Source organism: Gorilla gorilla, chromosome 13 (assembly GCF_029281585.2).
Source record: "Gorilla gorilla gorilla isolate KB3781 chromosome 13, NHGRI_mGorGor1-v2.1_pri, whole genome shotgun sequence".
Taxonomy (NCBI): Eukaryota; Metazoa; Chordata; class Mammalia; order Primates; family Hominidae; genus Gorilla; species Gorilla gorilla.
The window spans coordinates 111,576,126-111,592,045 of NC_073237.2; the positions used below are offsets into that span (position 1 = coordinate 111,576,126).

At 41.3% G+C, this 15,920-nt stretch overlaps 1 long non-coding RNA gene across 1 annotated transcript in view; it reads left to right on the forward strand.

Moving 5' to 3' along the window:
• Positions 1 to 15,920, forward strand: part of LOC134756903 (uncharacterized) — a 203,783-nt gene that overhangs the window by 25,784 nt on the left and 162,079 nt on the right. The window contains exon 2 of the long non-coding RNA XR_010130339.1: positions 9,723 to 9,877. This is a non-coding gene — a long non-coding RNA (uncharacterized lncRNA). The remainder of the gene's footprint in view (positions 1 to 9,722; positions 9,878 to 15,920) is intronic.

The window sequence follows — 15,920 nt, forward strand, 5'->3', positions numbered from 1 at the left end:
AAGAGAAGGGCAGAGGAGAGAGTGGGAGCAAAGAAAACAAAAAGGGGTTTACCAGCCACTCCACTGATTCAAACTACAGTGTTGCTGAGCATTGGTTCAGAAAAAAAAGTTGAATAGCGCAACAGGGTATTTCAGATGTCAAAGGAGACATCCTGGCACAACAGGAGGGAGGGAGAAGGATGAAGCTTCCAAATTTGTTTCCCAAAGCTTCTCAAGACATTGCCCCCCACCCTCTGATTTGACGCAAAGCCAAAACCAGCTGCCTTCAACATTCTTTATCCCAAAGAAGTGTGTCCCTTTAATTCCCTCTTAAGCCATTTATGTGAGATATAATTTATGTTCTGAAAAAAAAATCATATACTTTCCATGGACCCCTACTTCCTGGGCTGATAGATCAGCACAGGGCTTAACTCTTTGATGGGAAATTAATAAATTACATCGCCCTTGTTCACCTCACTGCATTAGCAGGTGTTTGTATCTGTCAACCTTCCCCATGGTCTATCCATGGGGAGGAGAGCCAGAGGTTTTGGGGTTAATCAGCTCTGATCTGGAGGAAGATGAAACTGAAGGATCCTGTTATGGATGGGTCCTTGACAGGCATTCTGCCACCCAACCTGCAAGATCTGGCTTCCCCTGTGAAGCATTTTAACCTCCTTGCTCCCCTGATTCAATTCCCTGATGCTTCATCTCCTATATACTTGACTGTCCCTAAGGTCAAGACTGCAATGCCTTAAGGGCATGATGATGTCTAAAGCAGCCCCTTGCTCCTGACTGTGCTATGATGCATTCAATTGATCTAAGTAAGTCACAAAGTCAGCCCAAACTCAAAAGATAGAGGAGCCACAAAGTCAAATAACAAAAGAGCCTGGATACAGGGAGGAAATTATAGCAGTTATTTTTATAAACTATCTACACGAGGCAATTTATGAAGTTTATAAATTCATATACTCTGTGACCAACAATTTCAGTTTTTTTTTTCTGAGAAATAAGGACATATGTGTTAAGACATTCATTGCAATTTTATTTACAGTATCAAAACAACCACCACCTCCACAAATAAAGTTTCAATAATATAGAATATATCCAAACTACAGAATACTATACCATATATATATATTTTTAAATGGCAGCTTCCTATATACTAGCATGTTTAGACATCCTATGTGAAGTAAGCAAATTACAAATTGGTACATATAACTAAGTATGTGAAAAAGGAAAAAAAGAACATTTTCTATTGCTAAATTTACCTACCAGTTAATACACAGAAATAGGTGCATGAGCATCTGTAGAAAATGGATAACACTAGTTATCACTAAATCTGTGATTCTCTACTGGGAGTGATTCTGCCATCAAGGAGCATTTGGCAATGTTCGAATAAATTTTTGGTTTTGACACCCCGGGGGAAGGAATGGTGTGGCTGGCATCTAATGGGTGGAGGCCAGGGATGTTGCTAAACATTTTACAATGTGCAGACATGCTCCCCACAGCCAATCATTATCCAGCTCAAATTGCTAATCATGCTGATGTTGAGAATGACTGCTTTATATTCACCAGATGTGCTGAGCTCCAGACATCTGGAGTATCCATTGTACATTTCCAGTTGAATGCTCAATAAGTAAGACAAACTTAACCTGTGTAAAACACTCCTTTAATGTCTACACCCCTGAACTTGCCCCTCCTCCACCCTGCCATCTTACCTGGCCACTCACCTGCCTTACTTCCCACATTGACTCCGTCAAAGGACCTGTCGGCTCTACCTTCAAACCATAACCTGATTGTTTCTTACTCCCTTCGGTTAGTTTCCTATCACCTAAGTCAGGCCACCTTTGTATCTTCCCTAAGCCACAGAAAGGGGATAGGGAGGATGAGGAAGGCTGGCACCATGTGGCCAGGAAAACCACTGTTTAGAGAACGAACTGATCTCAGTAAAGTGTAGTCTCTGAGGGAGTGTTGGTGAGAATTGGAATATGGAAATCTGCCCTTTTTTGGTAATAGAAGAAAATGCTAAATTAGAAGGAGAAAAAAGCTTCACTCATGAAAACAGCCCACTGATTTTCAGGGAGGCTGTCCAAGCTGGGTTTGCATGTGGTAATCAGACATTGTGAGTGGGATTTTGTCAGAGGGCACAGTAGCCCTTTGTCAGGGTGGCTACATGGCCCACAGTTTGCCATGGCAACAGGAGACTGCCCAGTGTTCTTAGGGAGGAGAAGAGTGAAAATGGTGCTTCTGGGTGAGTAGAATGGGGAGCCTCTGAGGTTTGGGGCTGGCGGTTGCAATCTCAGCCATTTGTGGAATTGAAGTGAATAGCTGATCAAGTTCAATAAGCCCTGGAGTTTGAATCAGAGAGACCAGTTTCAACCCATCCTAACTGTCTGACCTTATTAAACATTTGAGGGTCTCAGTTTATTTATCTGTAAAATGGGTTTAACAACCCTGGCTGTCAGGGCTGTTATTAAGATGAGTACTTTCTTCCTGCGGTGACACCATCCTGTGCAGTCTGTTAGGAAGGCTTCTTGAGCTCATATGCACTTGGCATGACTTGGGATCAGGTACTGCCACAGTGGGATTTAGAGGGCAGCAGAATTTCATGTTCTCATTGTAAAAACAAGGTCGCTATTTACTGCCTTAGAGACTTTCTTAACATCGCCACAGCAAGTAACCTAAGGGACCAGTCCCAAAAGGGTGGCTAAATTAGAATTACCTGCCTTTACATAAAAGACCAGGAAATCAATCCCTCCAATCTTACATTCCCATTTTAATCAATTGCTACAATAAATAGAGAACATCAGCCATTCATTAGCACCCAGATTCATCGCTAGGTGGCTCTGTGTAGCTCCTAAATTGAACTATTTTCATTCTTTCCTCATCTCCCTAATTTTTCCCTCTATCCTCTCAAACTCATCATCCCTCATCTATATCCTCAAATTCTTCCTTTGATGCTTCTCTTTATCTTTCTTTTCCAAAGGGAAAAATGGTAGACCAGAGGCTCTAAGGCATACTGCAGCCCTCACAAATGGTAGGTTTTCCTTCCACATCTCTAGTTCCCTAAGGTAGGCACTTTCTTTACTATTTCCCAACAATTCTCTCCTTTCTCAAAATTAATAACTGCATTGAAAAGCATACCATCAGGCTATTCTTCCCACTTTTGTTTTGGTCATCAGCCATCTCCCAAGTTGCTTCTCCAGATGGATTGAACAGTTCAGCTCCTACATTACTGCCTTTCTTTTCAAGACTACTTCTGTCATTATAGTGACCTCTTAAACATCTACTCACGTAGTTTAACCTTGAACTTTGTCATTGCTGGTAATTGTGCGTTTTCAAGATTTTGATTTCAAGCTTTCTACCTCTGACCATCTCCTTTTGTTACACAGGAATTTTGTTTGCTTAGGAACATTGTAGGATAAAAACGCAATGTTGCTGAAGATCTCACTTTAAATATAAGACAAACATCTGAAATGTACCCTCAACATCTTCAGGCATTTCCTCTACATTTCCCCAAGTAAACCCTTCTCCAATTTTCTGGCATGACTTTGTCACATTTTATCCTCTGTTTTCAAACTCCCATACCCTTATCCCACCTCTCACCCTCATGGGTGGCCTCTACAGTGACAAATTCAATGATCAATTTTTTTTATTTTCACTTATTCAACCTCTAAGGACCACTTGGTCCTATTAATCGTAGATTTCTTTTTGAAACACTTTCTTAATTTTGTTTTAGGGACAGCACTCCTTCCTCATTCTCTCCTGGCATATTAGTCAGGATTCTCTAGAGGGACACAACTAACAGAATATATGTATATATGAAAGGGAATTTATTAGAAGAATTGACTCACATAATCACAAGTTAAAGTCCCAACTTGCAGACACAAGTTGAGGAGAAAGGAAGCCAGTGGTGGATCTGTCCCAAGACCTCAAAAGTAGGGAAGCCAAAGGTGCAGCCTTCATTCTGTGGCCAAAGGCCTGAGAGCCCTTGGCAAACCAGTGGTGTAAGTCCAAGAGTCCAAAAGCTGAAGAACTTGGAGTCTGATGTTCGAGGGCAGGAAGCATCCAGCATGAGAGAAAGATGAAGGCTGGAAGATCCAGCAAGTCTGCTCTTCCATCTTCTCCTGTCTGCTTTGCTCTAGCCACACTAGCAGTTAATTAGGTGGTGCCCACCCAGATTGAGGGTGGGTCTGCCTCTCCCAGTCCACTGACTCAAATGTTAATCTCCTTTGGCAACACCTCACAGACATACCCAGGAACAATACTTTGCATCCTTCAATCCAATCAAGTTGACACTCAGTATTAACCATCACACCTGGTATTCCAGTATTTCCTATTTCCTTCTAAATCTCCTTTCCTGGTCTTTCGTCTTCTGCTTGAGCACTGAGTCACAGAGTTTCCAAGGGTTTGATCCTCCTCTCCCATTGTTTTCCATTCCTTTTCCTCTTTGCTTTCTTCTCTTCTCTCTGGTTTCTTAGGTATTCCCAACCAGTCCCGTGACTTCAAATGTTACCTATATGTTGCTGAGCCCCAGATTTATTCTCTAGCATGGGTGTCTTCTCTGAGCACCACACCTGTATCTATATCTCCTTTTCATCCCACTTGGATGTCTATAAGAGGTTAATCTACACACAACAGGCTTCCAGATTTCTACCACCCCAAACTTACTTCTTCTCTAGTTTTCCTCTTAATAGGACATGTTCAACTGATAATTCGGTTGCTCACTTTCTTCACTTTGCATATCCACTCCATGGATTAGACCCATCAGCTCTCTCTTTGCACCATATCCAGAGCTATCTTCTTTCACTTTCCTATCACCCCAAGTCAAGCCATTTTTATATAATCCTTAAACCACAGACATTTTCTCCCAAATTGATATCTTCTTCTTACTTCCCTGTGGTCTTCTCACCAGTGTCCTAACAGTAATCCTTTGAAAAGATAAATCAAGTCATAATACTGCTCTCTTAGCCCTTTAATAGAATTCCTTCAAAAGTGGGATAGAATCCCAAGCCATGTTCACATCTTGTAAGCCCCTAAACAGCATCTGACCTGGTCCCTCTTTCTGAGCTTACCTTCTGCCACTCTCTCCTTGCCTTCTCTGCTCTAGACATGCAGACTTTCTTGCTGTTACTCAAATATGCCAAACTCACCCCCATCCCTGAACTTTATCGTTCTTTCTGTTGGAACATTCATTTACAGACCTTCACATGGCTAATTCCCTTGCTTCATTAAAGTCTTTGCTCCTATATTAATCCTCAGAGATTATTTCCTTGACCAACTCATAAAACATAAGACTCCTCACCTCCCCAGCCTTCATCACTTTGTGAGCCCTGATTCAATTTCATTTTTCTTCATTACACCCTCAGTCTGTCACCCTTTCCTTATTAGAATACAGTCTCCATTAGAGCAGAGACCTTGGTTTTTGTTAAGAGTGATATACTCAGTGCCTAGATCAGTGCCTGACACATTAGTGGTCCCCCCAACCCCAATAATTGCTGAAGAATGAATGAATGAGTGAGTGCTATTTTTAAGATCAAAGGAGAGAAGATAAACCATTAATTTAGTACCATATAAAGCACATAAACATATAATAGGCTGTCAATAAAATGAGAGTTGAATTCATAGCACAACAGCACCCTACAGCCTTTCTACCATGACACTTATGTTTTAAAAATTTTATTAACATGTTTTTGTTGAGATACAGTTCACACACTATCAAAGTCTTCTTGCTAAAACATAGAATTAAGTGATTTTTAGTTGTTTCACAAAGCTGCTCAATCATCACTGCTATCTAAGTCTAGAATATTTGTGTTACCCCAAAAGAAAATTTAGTGTCCATTAGCAGTCACTTGTGGCAGTCTGCCACAGTTACTACTTGAGACCGTCACTACGACAGTTACTGCTGTTACTACCTGAGATCACCATTACAAGACTGAACGAAGGAGGACAAACATAGAAATGAAAACTTAAAACAAAAGAAACTGTTTTAAGGAAGGAAGGGGTCCGGGGAAGAAGAAGAGGGCTCCTTGCTTCTAGTGAGCAAAGGCAGCAGCAGCCCTGAGCTTCTACAACCCTTCATATTTATTGAGGAGAAAGAGCAGGGAGGAGGAAGTAATGATTGGTCAGTTGCTTGATTGATCACAGGTTCCCATTATTGCTAACAGGCCTCAGATGTGCGTAATCACAAGAAACACTTGTGACTGGGTCGTGACTGCCCTCAGCATTCCTTCTGGGTGACAGACGCAGTTTGTCAGTTTGCCAGCATTCTGCATTTATGAGAACAGTTTGCTGTTTACTCATATAGCCTCCAGTGGTATACTGAGTTGATCATGACCCTCACTCTTTTGGTCTCCAACAGTCACTCCCATAGTACCTCTTCTCAGCCCTTGATAATCTAATAAGCCACTTTCTGTCTCTATGGAGTTTGCCTATTCTGGCTGTTTTATATAAGTATAATAGAATCATAGAATATGTGCCTGTTTGTATCTGGCTTCTTTCACTTACCATGATGTTTTAAAGGTTCATTCACATTGTAGAATGTATCAGTACTTTGGACTTTTTTATAGCTGAATAGTATTCCATTATATGAAAACATATGTCCACCCATAAACTTGTACACAAATGTTTATCACATAGCATTACCCATAATAGCCAAAAGGGGAAACAAACCAATGTTTATCAATTAATGAATGAATTTTTTATTTAGGGAGCTGGGAGCTCCCTAATGGCAGGAACTGTGTCTTATTCACAATTTTGTACATAAGAGATGTTAGGTAAATGTTTATGTAATGAATAAATAAATGCATAGCTATGACTACTATAATAATATGCAATAATTAACTATTATATTGACAATAATGATAATAACAATATTCAGAATGATGGAAATTACTGCTTGATTGACCTTGTTAGGTTTCTGATTCTTTAGATTTCAGTCCATTTATTAATAAAATTGGGCTTATAGTGATGGTTAACATGAGATCAGGGATATAATCATTATTCATATGCATAAGCTTAGTTCCCCATTGCAATCCACTTTGCCAGAGCTGCCATATGTGTCATAACAACAGGCAATCGCTGGGCATTTAAGATATGTATTAATAACCAAGAGTAAAGTTTACACCGCTTGAGAATTCTGTGTATCAAAGTTCCAGTTCTTTAGGATGAAAATTATACTTATTCTCTTGGATAGTATAAAGTTAGTTACAAAATGTTATGAATCTCTGAGGAAAAGTTGAGGTAATACATATTGTAGAATTTTAATGTTTGTTCTATGTTTTTCTAATTTCAATAAAATCACTAAATCACAAGATTCCTAAGTTGAGGCTATATCTTTATTGTTGTGACTTTAGTGACAAGCAGAGTGGTTAGCACTTAGTAGGTACCCTTTTAATGTTTTACAGATGACTAAAGAGACAGTATTTGATACAAAAAAGTGTGAACCCAATGCTCCACAGATTTTGTTCAAACAAATACCAGCAGCAGTGAATTGAGGCAGAGCCATTGAAGGAAATTACATCTCTGGGACATGAGCTTTTTCCCAGCTGCTTCTTTTTGAAAAAGGGGTATGACCTCACACACACAGGCAGACCCTCTTCCACTGCACCATGGCGAGGCAGGCAGGGACCCATCCACCCAGGCTCTGGGTGACTAGCTTGCTGCAGGAGCAAGCCCTATCGTGGGACATCAATTATATAAGCCACAGCATTTCAGACTGAGGGACAAAAGTAGACTATTTGTGGTGGGGACAGAGACAGTCATTTTAAGCAAAATCTTAAATGAAAAGCCAGTCTTCGTGGCTGAGCTTTGGGGAGACTAACCTCAGAGCCATATGGCTGATGGGAATGGGGAGGCTAATTTCATCTGTAAAATGATAGGCCTGGATGAGATAATAATCACTTTTGTCTCTCCCAGCCCTGAATACTCTGTGGCTTCTCCAAGAAACTCTAATGAGGGGAACGTAGAATCCCAGAACACCCATGGCCTTAGGAGAGCCTTGAGAGATCTATGCACTGCCCTCAGGGTACTGCTGAGGGTTTTTTGACTTTTTCTGTAGCTGTGTACATCCAGTTTCCATCTCTGTGTGAGTTCAGAGCCCCTCCTCTGCTCACTCATGCTCACCTATGCGCACCTCTGTGTACACACATGTTACCTACACAACAGAGCTGTGGCCCCTGAGGGAGGAAGATTTTCAGTTAAGCTCTAGTTTCCGAAGCTATCTCTGTCACTGCTGTCACTGGTGTGCTTCTAAAGCAGAACTCTAACTTCCATCTGTAAAATTTTCTATAGCATCCATTGCCATTGGGTTGAAGTCGAAATCCTTGTCACTGCACCCAAGTCCCTTCAGGCTGAGGGCAGCCAACATCTTCAGGATCATCCCTAGCACCCATTTCCTCAAAATTTCTTCTCCAGCAGAAAGAAATGATTCTTTCCTTCCTTCCTTCCTTCCTTCCTTCCTTCCTTCCTTCCTTCCTTCCTCCCTTCCTTCCTTCCTCCCTCCCTTCCCCCTCCTCTTTTCTGCCCTTCCTCCCCACTCATCTCCCCTCCCCTCTCCCCTCCTCTCCCTTCCCCTCCCCTCCTCTCCCCTCCCCTCCCCTCCTCTCCTCTCGCCTCCCCTCCTCTCCCCTCCTCTCCCCTCCTCTCCCCTCCCATCCCCTCCCCTCCCCTTCCATCCCCTCCCTTCCCCTCCCCTTCCTTCTCTCCTTCTCTCCTCTCCTTTCCTTCCTTTCCTTACCTTCTTTCTTTTCTCTTCTTCCATCCCTTCTTTCTTTTCTTTTTTTTCTTTATTTCTTCCTTCCTACCTACCTTCCTTTCCTCCCTTTTTCTTCACATAGATCATGTCTTCTCTCATCTGGAGACTTTGCAAATATTGCTTGTTTTATGCTTTCACAAGAACATGAGTGATTTTTCAATATGTAAATCTGACCACAACTCTCTCCTGCTAAACCCTGAATGGCTCCACATCATAGTTAGAATAAAATTCAAACATCTCACCCTCCCTATGTGGCCTTATGGGAGCTGGCCCTGCCTTCCTTCTTCACACAGTTTTATGTCCTCTTTGGCCTCCCTGTAACAGTCATAGTCACCTTCTTTTTGTGCCAAGAACCTGCTACACCTGCTCTGAAAGTCAGAATTTCAGGCTAGCACTTCTCTTTGTCTGCAGGTTATTGGTTCCCATCACTGCCTGGCTGGTTTCTTTTCCTCTCTGGTTTCAACTGAAATGGAACTTCCTTAGAGAGGACTTTTTTGTCCACAGAATCTCAAGTAGCTTATTTCCCCTGAAGTCTGCTTTATTTCCTTCATGGCACAAATAACTTGTTGATATTTTGTTAATAATTTATTTTTGGTCAGCTGGCTGAAGAGTTGACACTATAAGATCAAAAATCTTGTCTATCTCATTCAAGACTCTATCCCCAGTGTCTCAAACAGTTGTTCCTAGAACATACTAGGTACTTAGGACTTGTTTGTTGAATGCATTAATGAATTAATTAATGAACAAATGCTTGAACATCTATTACTCAGCTTTTCCTTTCTTTCACATGAATAACTTCTATGTATCTTTTAGCTGCTTATTTAAACATCACTTTCTCCTGGAAGCCTTTCCGGACCCTGGAGGATGAGCTAGATGATCCTCACCTGTGTTCCCTTAGCAGCCAAATAGATGATGGGATTGGGGAGATTAATTGCACCTGTAAAATGATAGGCCTGGATGAGATAGTAATCACTCTTTTCTCTCCCAGCCCTGAACACTCTGCGGCTTCTCTGAGAAACCCTATCGAAGGGGATGTGGAATCTCAGAGCTACTCTTGCTATCAACTCACCGCATGACCTTGGGAAAATCATTTCACCTCGTTCAGCAATGATTTACATTGAAGGCCTTACTTTCCAGATCCAGGTAAGATTGATGATGCTGAAGTCTTATTTCCTCTCAACTTCTCGTTTTCCCCTTGACGATATTCTTTTCAGGAGCAAAAACTGTAACCTGTACATTGTTACATTCCTGGTGCTTAGCTCAGTTGTGAGCATTTGAGTGATTTTAGAAACTCAGAATAAATTATTTATTCTCTTGCTAAAAATATGACGTGCTTTCTAGGTAGTCACTGTACTGGCCTCTATGTTAAATTCTCTCAAGGAGGAGAATGGAGAACCATTAATCAAATGCCTACTAAGTGTTAGTGTTTTACACAAATATTCTTCTTGTATTCTCACAAAAGGCCTTAATAGGAGTAAACGCTGACTCCATTTTATAAACGCAGGAATCGAGGCTCAGAGGATAATTATCTGGTTGAGCTAGAAAATAGGAGTAGTGTCCTAACTCTACAATTTCTGCTCTTTCCACTAAACCACGGCTGTACTCCCAATGGTAGGGAATGAACAACAGGGCTCTCCTAATAATTTTATTAGCCATTCTCAAATTAATAGCTCCTCTGCTGGCCCTTCAGAAAGGGGGCTTCATTTAGAGGTCTAGCCTCACAAGTAAGAACAACTCTGGTTCCAGGTACCCATTGGGAAGTGGTTGATTGAAGCCAGTGTCACTCCTTGTCAGGCCCCAATTGGCCTGCCCCTTCCAGTAGGTCACTCAACGTCTGACCCCAGCAGTGTTTTCTAGCAACTCTATTCTGCCCATAGATAAGGGAAATAAATGGAGAGGCATTCATAGCTGGCTGGTGATGATTTGTTTGTTGAAAGAAAGGGTATTGGATGCAATTCTGAGTGTACTGGTGCCAGGTTCTTTCCTCCTTGGCATTTAGGTAACTGCCAGGGCTTGTGTCTGATCTTCATATTCTCCAGTCTCGGCAGGAACCAGCTTGGTCAGGTAGTTCCCTCTGCTGCTTGACACCCTGCTTGACCTCTGCTGACTCATCTACCACCCTCTCTTAGCATCCTCATAAGTTACTAATGGATTTCAGGGGGAAGAACAGCTGCCAGAAATATGTGGGCAAATGAAAGTCCTACATTTTAAAGACAAGTTAAAGCTGAACTGTTCCGGATAAACCAGCAGCTTTGTCTTCCTATCAGTCCTCTCTAAATACTCAGTGTGAAAACTGCTGCCTTAGTGAGAACTCTTCCTCGCTCTGGAAGGAGCTTGCTCTCCTTCCACAGAGTCTCGCCCTTGGATAGTTACACGTAGTCGTCCTTTCTTTTTCATTGTTGATGGGGACAGATGTCAGAGAACCGGGGTACAAGTCAAGACACCTGACTGGAGGACCTACTCTTGTTACCAACTCGTGGCATAACCTTGGGAAAGTCGTTTCATCTCTTTCAACATTGATTTACTGAGCCATTGAGTGGTTCAAATATGTAGTGGTACGCATTGTAATCTTAAGACCTTTCTGACTCTCTCTCTCTTTTTCTTTTTTCCTTGGGAAGGTTCTTGCTCTGTCACCCAGGCTGGAGTGCAGTGGCATGACCATGGCTCACTGCAACCTTCACCTTTCCTGCTCTTGAACTCCTGGGCTCAAGGAATCCTTCCACCTTGAGCTCCCAAAGTGCTGAGATTACAGGTGTGAGCCACTGCGCCCAGCTGACTTTTTAATTTTGCTATTTTAAAGCTATACGAAAAGACAGAGAAAAGTGTCTGCAGTATATTAAGTAGGAAAAGCAAGTTGCAGTATAGTCGTTAGAATATCATACATTTGTTCAAATGCATATGTTTTCATATCATGTATTGTTTTCATAATTTAAAATAACTACCAATACATCATAAGCAATCTTTAGTAAGTTTATCATTTGATTGCTCAATTTATTCCAAAGCCTGTGTGACTGTCTATTTAATGTTAGATGTTTGAGACACAGAAAACACAAAAAAACTCATTGTCCTAGAGGAGCCTAAAGTTTATATAATTTATGAGGACTTATGTTTCATTCCTAAAAGATTTTGGGAAGTTTTTCTGTTGAGGTTGGGCTGCCTCTGTGTCTGATAACTAGAAAGAACACCAACAGCTCCTTTTCTACAAGAGGTGTATTGTTCCCATTCTCTTCAGTGCCACATCCTTGCTTTAGTGCTTCCACTGACCTTGTGCTTCCTGAACTCCTACGTAACCTTAGTTTGTGTCAGTAATGTAGTACTTAACAATACAGCATCTTCTCTCCTTAGCCCACCTCCTCACCATCAGCTCACCTCCTCACCATCCTTTCTTTCCCTAGCCCACCCCAATCAGGTTCTGTCTGCTCCATTCCACTGAAAATTTTCTTGTTAAGGTTACAATGTCGAAGAGGTTTTGCTAAAAAAAACCAAAAGGCCAAAATGCATGCTTGCAACAATTCCAAGAAATTGGTGAATTGCTGAGGATGCTGCCTTTCATTCTCTGGTCCCTGCTTACACCTGCAGTCTCACCTCCACTTTGCAGCTTTATTGTGTCTTTCTCACCACCAAACCTTCATTCATGCTGCTCTCTCCTTGCCTGGAATGCCCAGCCTCTTCATCTCCAATTAGAAAATTCTCACTCACTTTTGCAGTAAATGCCTTTCTGTTTTATTTCTCCCAAGCCTTTTTTTTTTTTTTTTTCCAGTTTAGGTATCATCTATTTCTTCTTTCCAGAGGACCCTAATTTCTCTTTGGGGAATTTTATCTCCCCTATTGTTGGCAGGGATACCCTGCTGATCTTTAATCTAACTCATTTGGTACAGTCGTAGAATGGGCATTGACCCATGCTAGGCCAACTGGGCTTTTTCCCAGGAGAATGCATAAAATATATGGATTCGTTCATTTCAGCAGGCCATCTGGGTCCAGATATCAGGCCATTTTTGCCTCCAACACTGTCTAGTGTTACCTCTTTTCTATTTCAAGTCTCTTTTTTCGACATTGTCTCGTGGCCCTCAGAGCTAACCCTCCGAGCCTGTTCATAAGCTCCCGACACATGGCTTTTTTTTCAAGTTATCCAAAGTTGGTTTCTGCTCCTTGCAATTGAACAAAAATAACAACAACAAGAACAAGAAAAGACTGATACATTCTTCTAGACTCAGATAAGGGAATACCTTCTCTGCAACTTTTTCAGGCTTCCTCTTTTGTCCCTTCATTGGCCTCTAGTTGCTCTAATAGATTCCTCCACTGTGGCATTATAACTGACCTCTTCTCTCCTAATTATAGTCTCCTTTTGGGGGTTAGAGATCATGTCTCATTCCAAGTTTTGTTCCTAGAGCCTAAGACATCTTTATCTTGCTGGGGCCCGGATCACATTCATTCAGGAGTGAATGAAGAATCTGAACTTTTGTACCTATGGGGTTAGTATATTCTTTCTTGTTGACAGAGATAGCAACCTAATAGGATAGTTTTCTTTTTTTAGGAGATAAAATTTTATTTCTGTGTAATTATCCTTGTAAGAGATTTGACAAGACCTCACTAAAGGTATGAATGTCCTGTTCCAGCAGGTTCTAGTCAGGAACATGGAAAGCAAATCAGAAATTTCAAATAGAGGGGATTTAGTATAGGGAATAGATCGCATGTATTTTAGAAAGTTGATGTAGCAAACGGGATGCTGAGGTAATCCAGACATCAGTAACTTCAGGAAGTGGCTGCTTCTGTCAGACAGGGAGAAAAAGGAGAGAAAGGTGGTGTTATGAGAACTTACACAAGTGCAAAGGAGAAACCCTGCATGGCTGAGCCTCATACTTCTGGAAGGTTCCTGTGTCTTGTGACTGGTGCTTCAGCCTCTGAGTGGGGGCACCCCGTGGCCAGGCTTAGACATCTTAAAGAGTGCTCAAAGACTGGAACTCAGGCCTCAGGGAGGGCACATACTTGCCAGTGCTAAGAATTCTGAGATGGGAACTGAAAACTTGAGTTCAGACTTGGTGGGCCACTCGTGTTGGTCTCTGATGAGGAATCCTGTGGCAGGTGCTGAGAGTGTGTAAGGAAGCTAAAGAATGGAACCATAGCTTTCTTTTCCTCTGGAAGCATCTAACAGGGTCTGAAATAGGAAGAGAGTCCTCTTCAGCCTGCCAGCTTCTAGTCTCCTGTCAATGTCCCCTGTTGCAGGGCTCGAATGGGAAGTGGGCTGGCAAGGAGTCTGGGAAATGTAGTTTTCAGAATCTCAGCTTCCGTGTCACTGAGCATGGATGGGGGTGGGAAACTTTGAGGCTGAGAGACACTGGGTAAATAACAGACATATGCTCTTCCAGGAAAAAAAAAAAAGAAAAAAAAAAGTAGACTTGGCCTCCAAGGCCATGTGATGAAATACAGTCTCCTTGTTTTGTAACCTGTTTCCAACATGATTCCCAATAACTCTCGAGTAAGAAATTACAGCTTGGGATAGGACTTCTGTGGAAAAACCCTGGTGCCAGTGTAAAAAGTGCCTCCAAAGTCAAAGCATTCCTGTTAGTCCCGACACATGGAGCCCATGATTTATTGTAATTTTTACTTAATTCTGCCTCCTTCTGTAGGCCCTGGTTCCAAGAACATCTTTTGGGCCCGATGCCTCCATGGCTCAGATACTTGGGAACAGCAATTTGCCATAATGTCTGCTGCTCCTCAGGCCTCCCTGCCAACCCCCTGGCTGTGTGCAGCCAGCCACACCCTATTCCTCCAGATTGCATTGCTCCATGTGTATTTTCTTCCTTGGAAACAGAATGCCATGTCTTAACCTATCCCATCACCGGACTCTTATTTCTTTTTTTCTTCATTTTTTACTACTTTTTGCTCATCCCTTAATTCTGATGCTTGGCCTATGTCCCTGGATTTTTTTTTTTAATAACAATAATGCTCTTTTCCTAGAATCTTACTATATAAAGAGCATCTTGTAATAACAGTGACAGTAAAACTTTTTGGCTCCATGAAGCTTTAGATTACTCAAGAGCTTTTAAAAATCTACAACTTCACTGATTCAATATTGGGGGGAAACAGGTCATTTGGATTCAATTAATGATATTTAAATCCTGAATCTAATTTAATTAGACCACCTTTATCTACTTAATTCCTCTGAGCCTTAGTTTCCTCTACTTTAATAGAGGGCTAAGACCTACCTCTGAAGATTGCTAGGAGGATTAACATAAGCTATGTGCTACATCTGGCACATAGTAGGACAGAATAATCTTAGTTCTCTTTCTTCAAGTGAGAGTAGGTGTGGTGCTCTTATGCATATGGAGAAAGGAGGCCATATAAATCTGTCCTGAGCTGTATAATGGATTTCACAATAAGAACAATGAGAAATATCTGAGCAATGCTATTTGGAGGTTAATTTTTTTTTCTATGTTCCTATAGAAAAATGGGAGTGATATTATCATCAGATGAATTTCAATTATGGACTGACTTCCCCAATTTAACTTTACCCCTGTACTTATCTATTATTTTTGTATGTGTGAGAGAGAAAATTCGGAACAAAAGCACCAGACTGGGACAATACGGGGGTGTTCCTAGGGAGAGAATGGTGGATTGTAAGACTTGAAAGTTAGTCTTGCGTCAGACTACGCAGATTCCTGAATGCCTGGCTAAGTAGTTTCCATTTTATTTCTTAGACAATAGAAAGTTGAAACCAAAAGGGTAAAAATAAATAAATAAATAAATAAATAAATAAAGAACCTTATAAAATGAATTTGACATTTTATATATAATAGCTCTTACTTGAGGAATGACAGGTAACAAGATTCAGAAAAATGTAAGATCCAAGGAGATTCATCTTTGGTGAGTCTTTTTTTTTTCTTTAAAGGACTTTAGGAAAGGCATACTTAAAGTAAGTGCTAGTAGATGAGGTGTTCCTTTCATTTTATTTTCCATTTTTTTCATTCACATAAATCATGACTTGTCATTGTTTGCTTCAAACACAGGAGAGATTTTACCTGTGGGTTTATTCTGTTAGAATTTGTCTATTTGTTGTAGAGCAGGATCATTGCTGCATTTGCTAACATTCTGGGTGAGGAGAAAGATGCATAAAGAGATCAGGGTAACCAACATGGTAAGCCTAATGACAACCACAGGCAGGTATGAGTCCCTCACGGGGGGAATT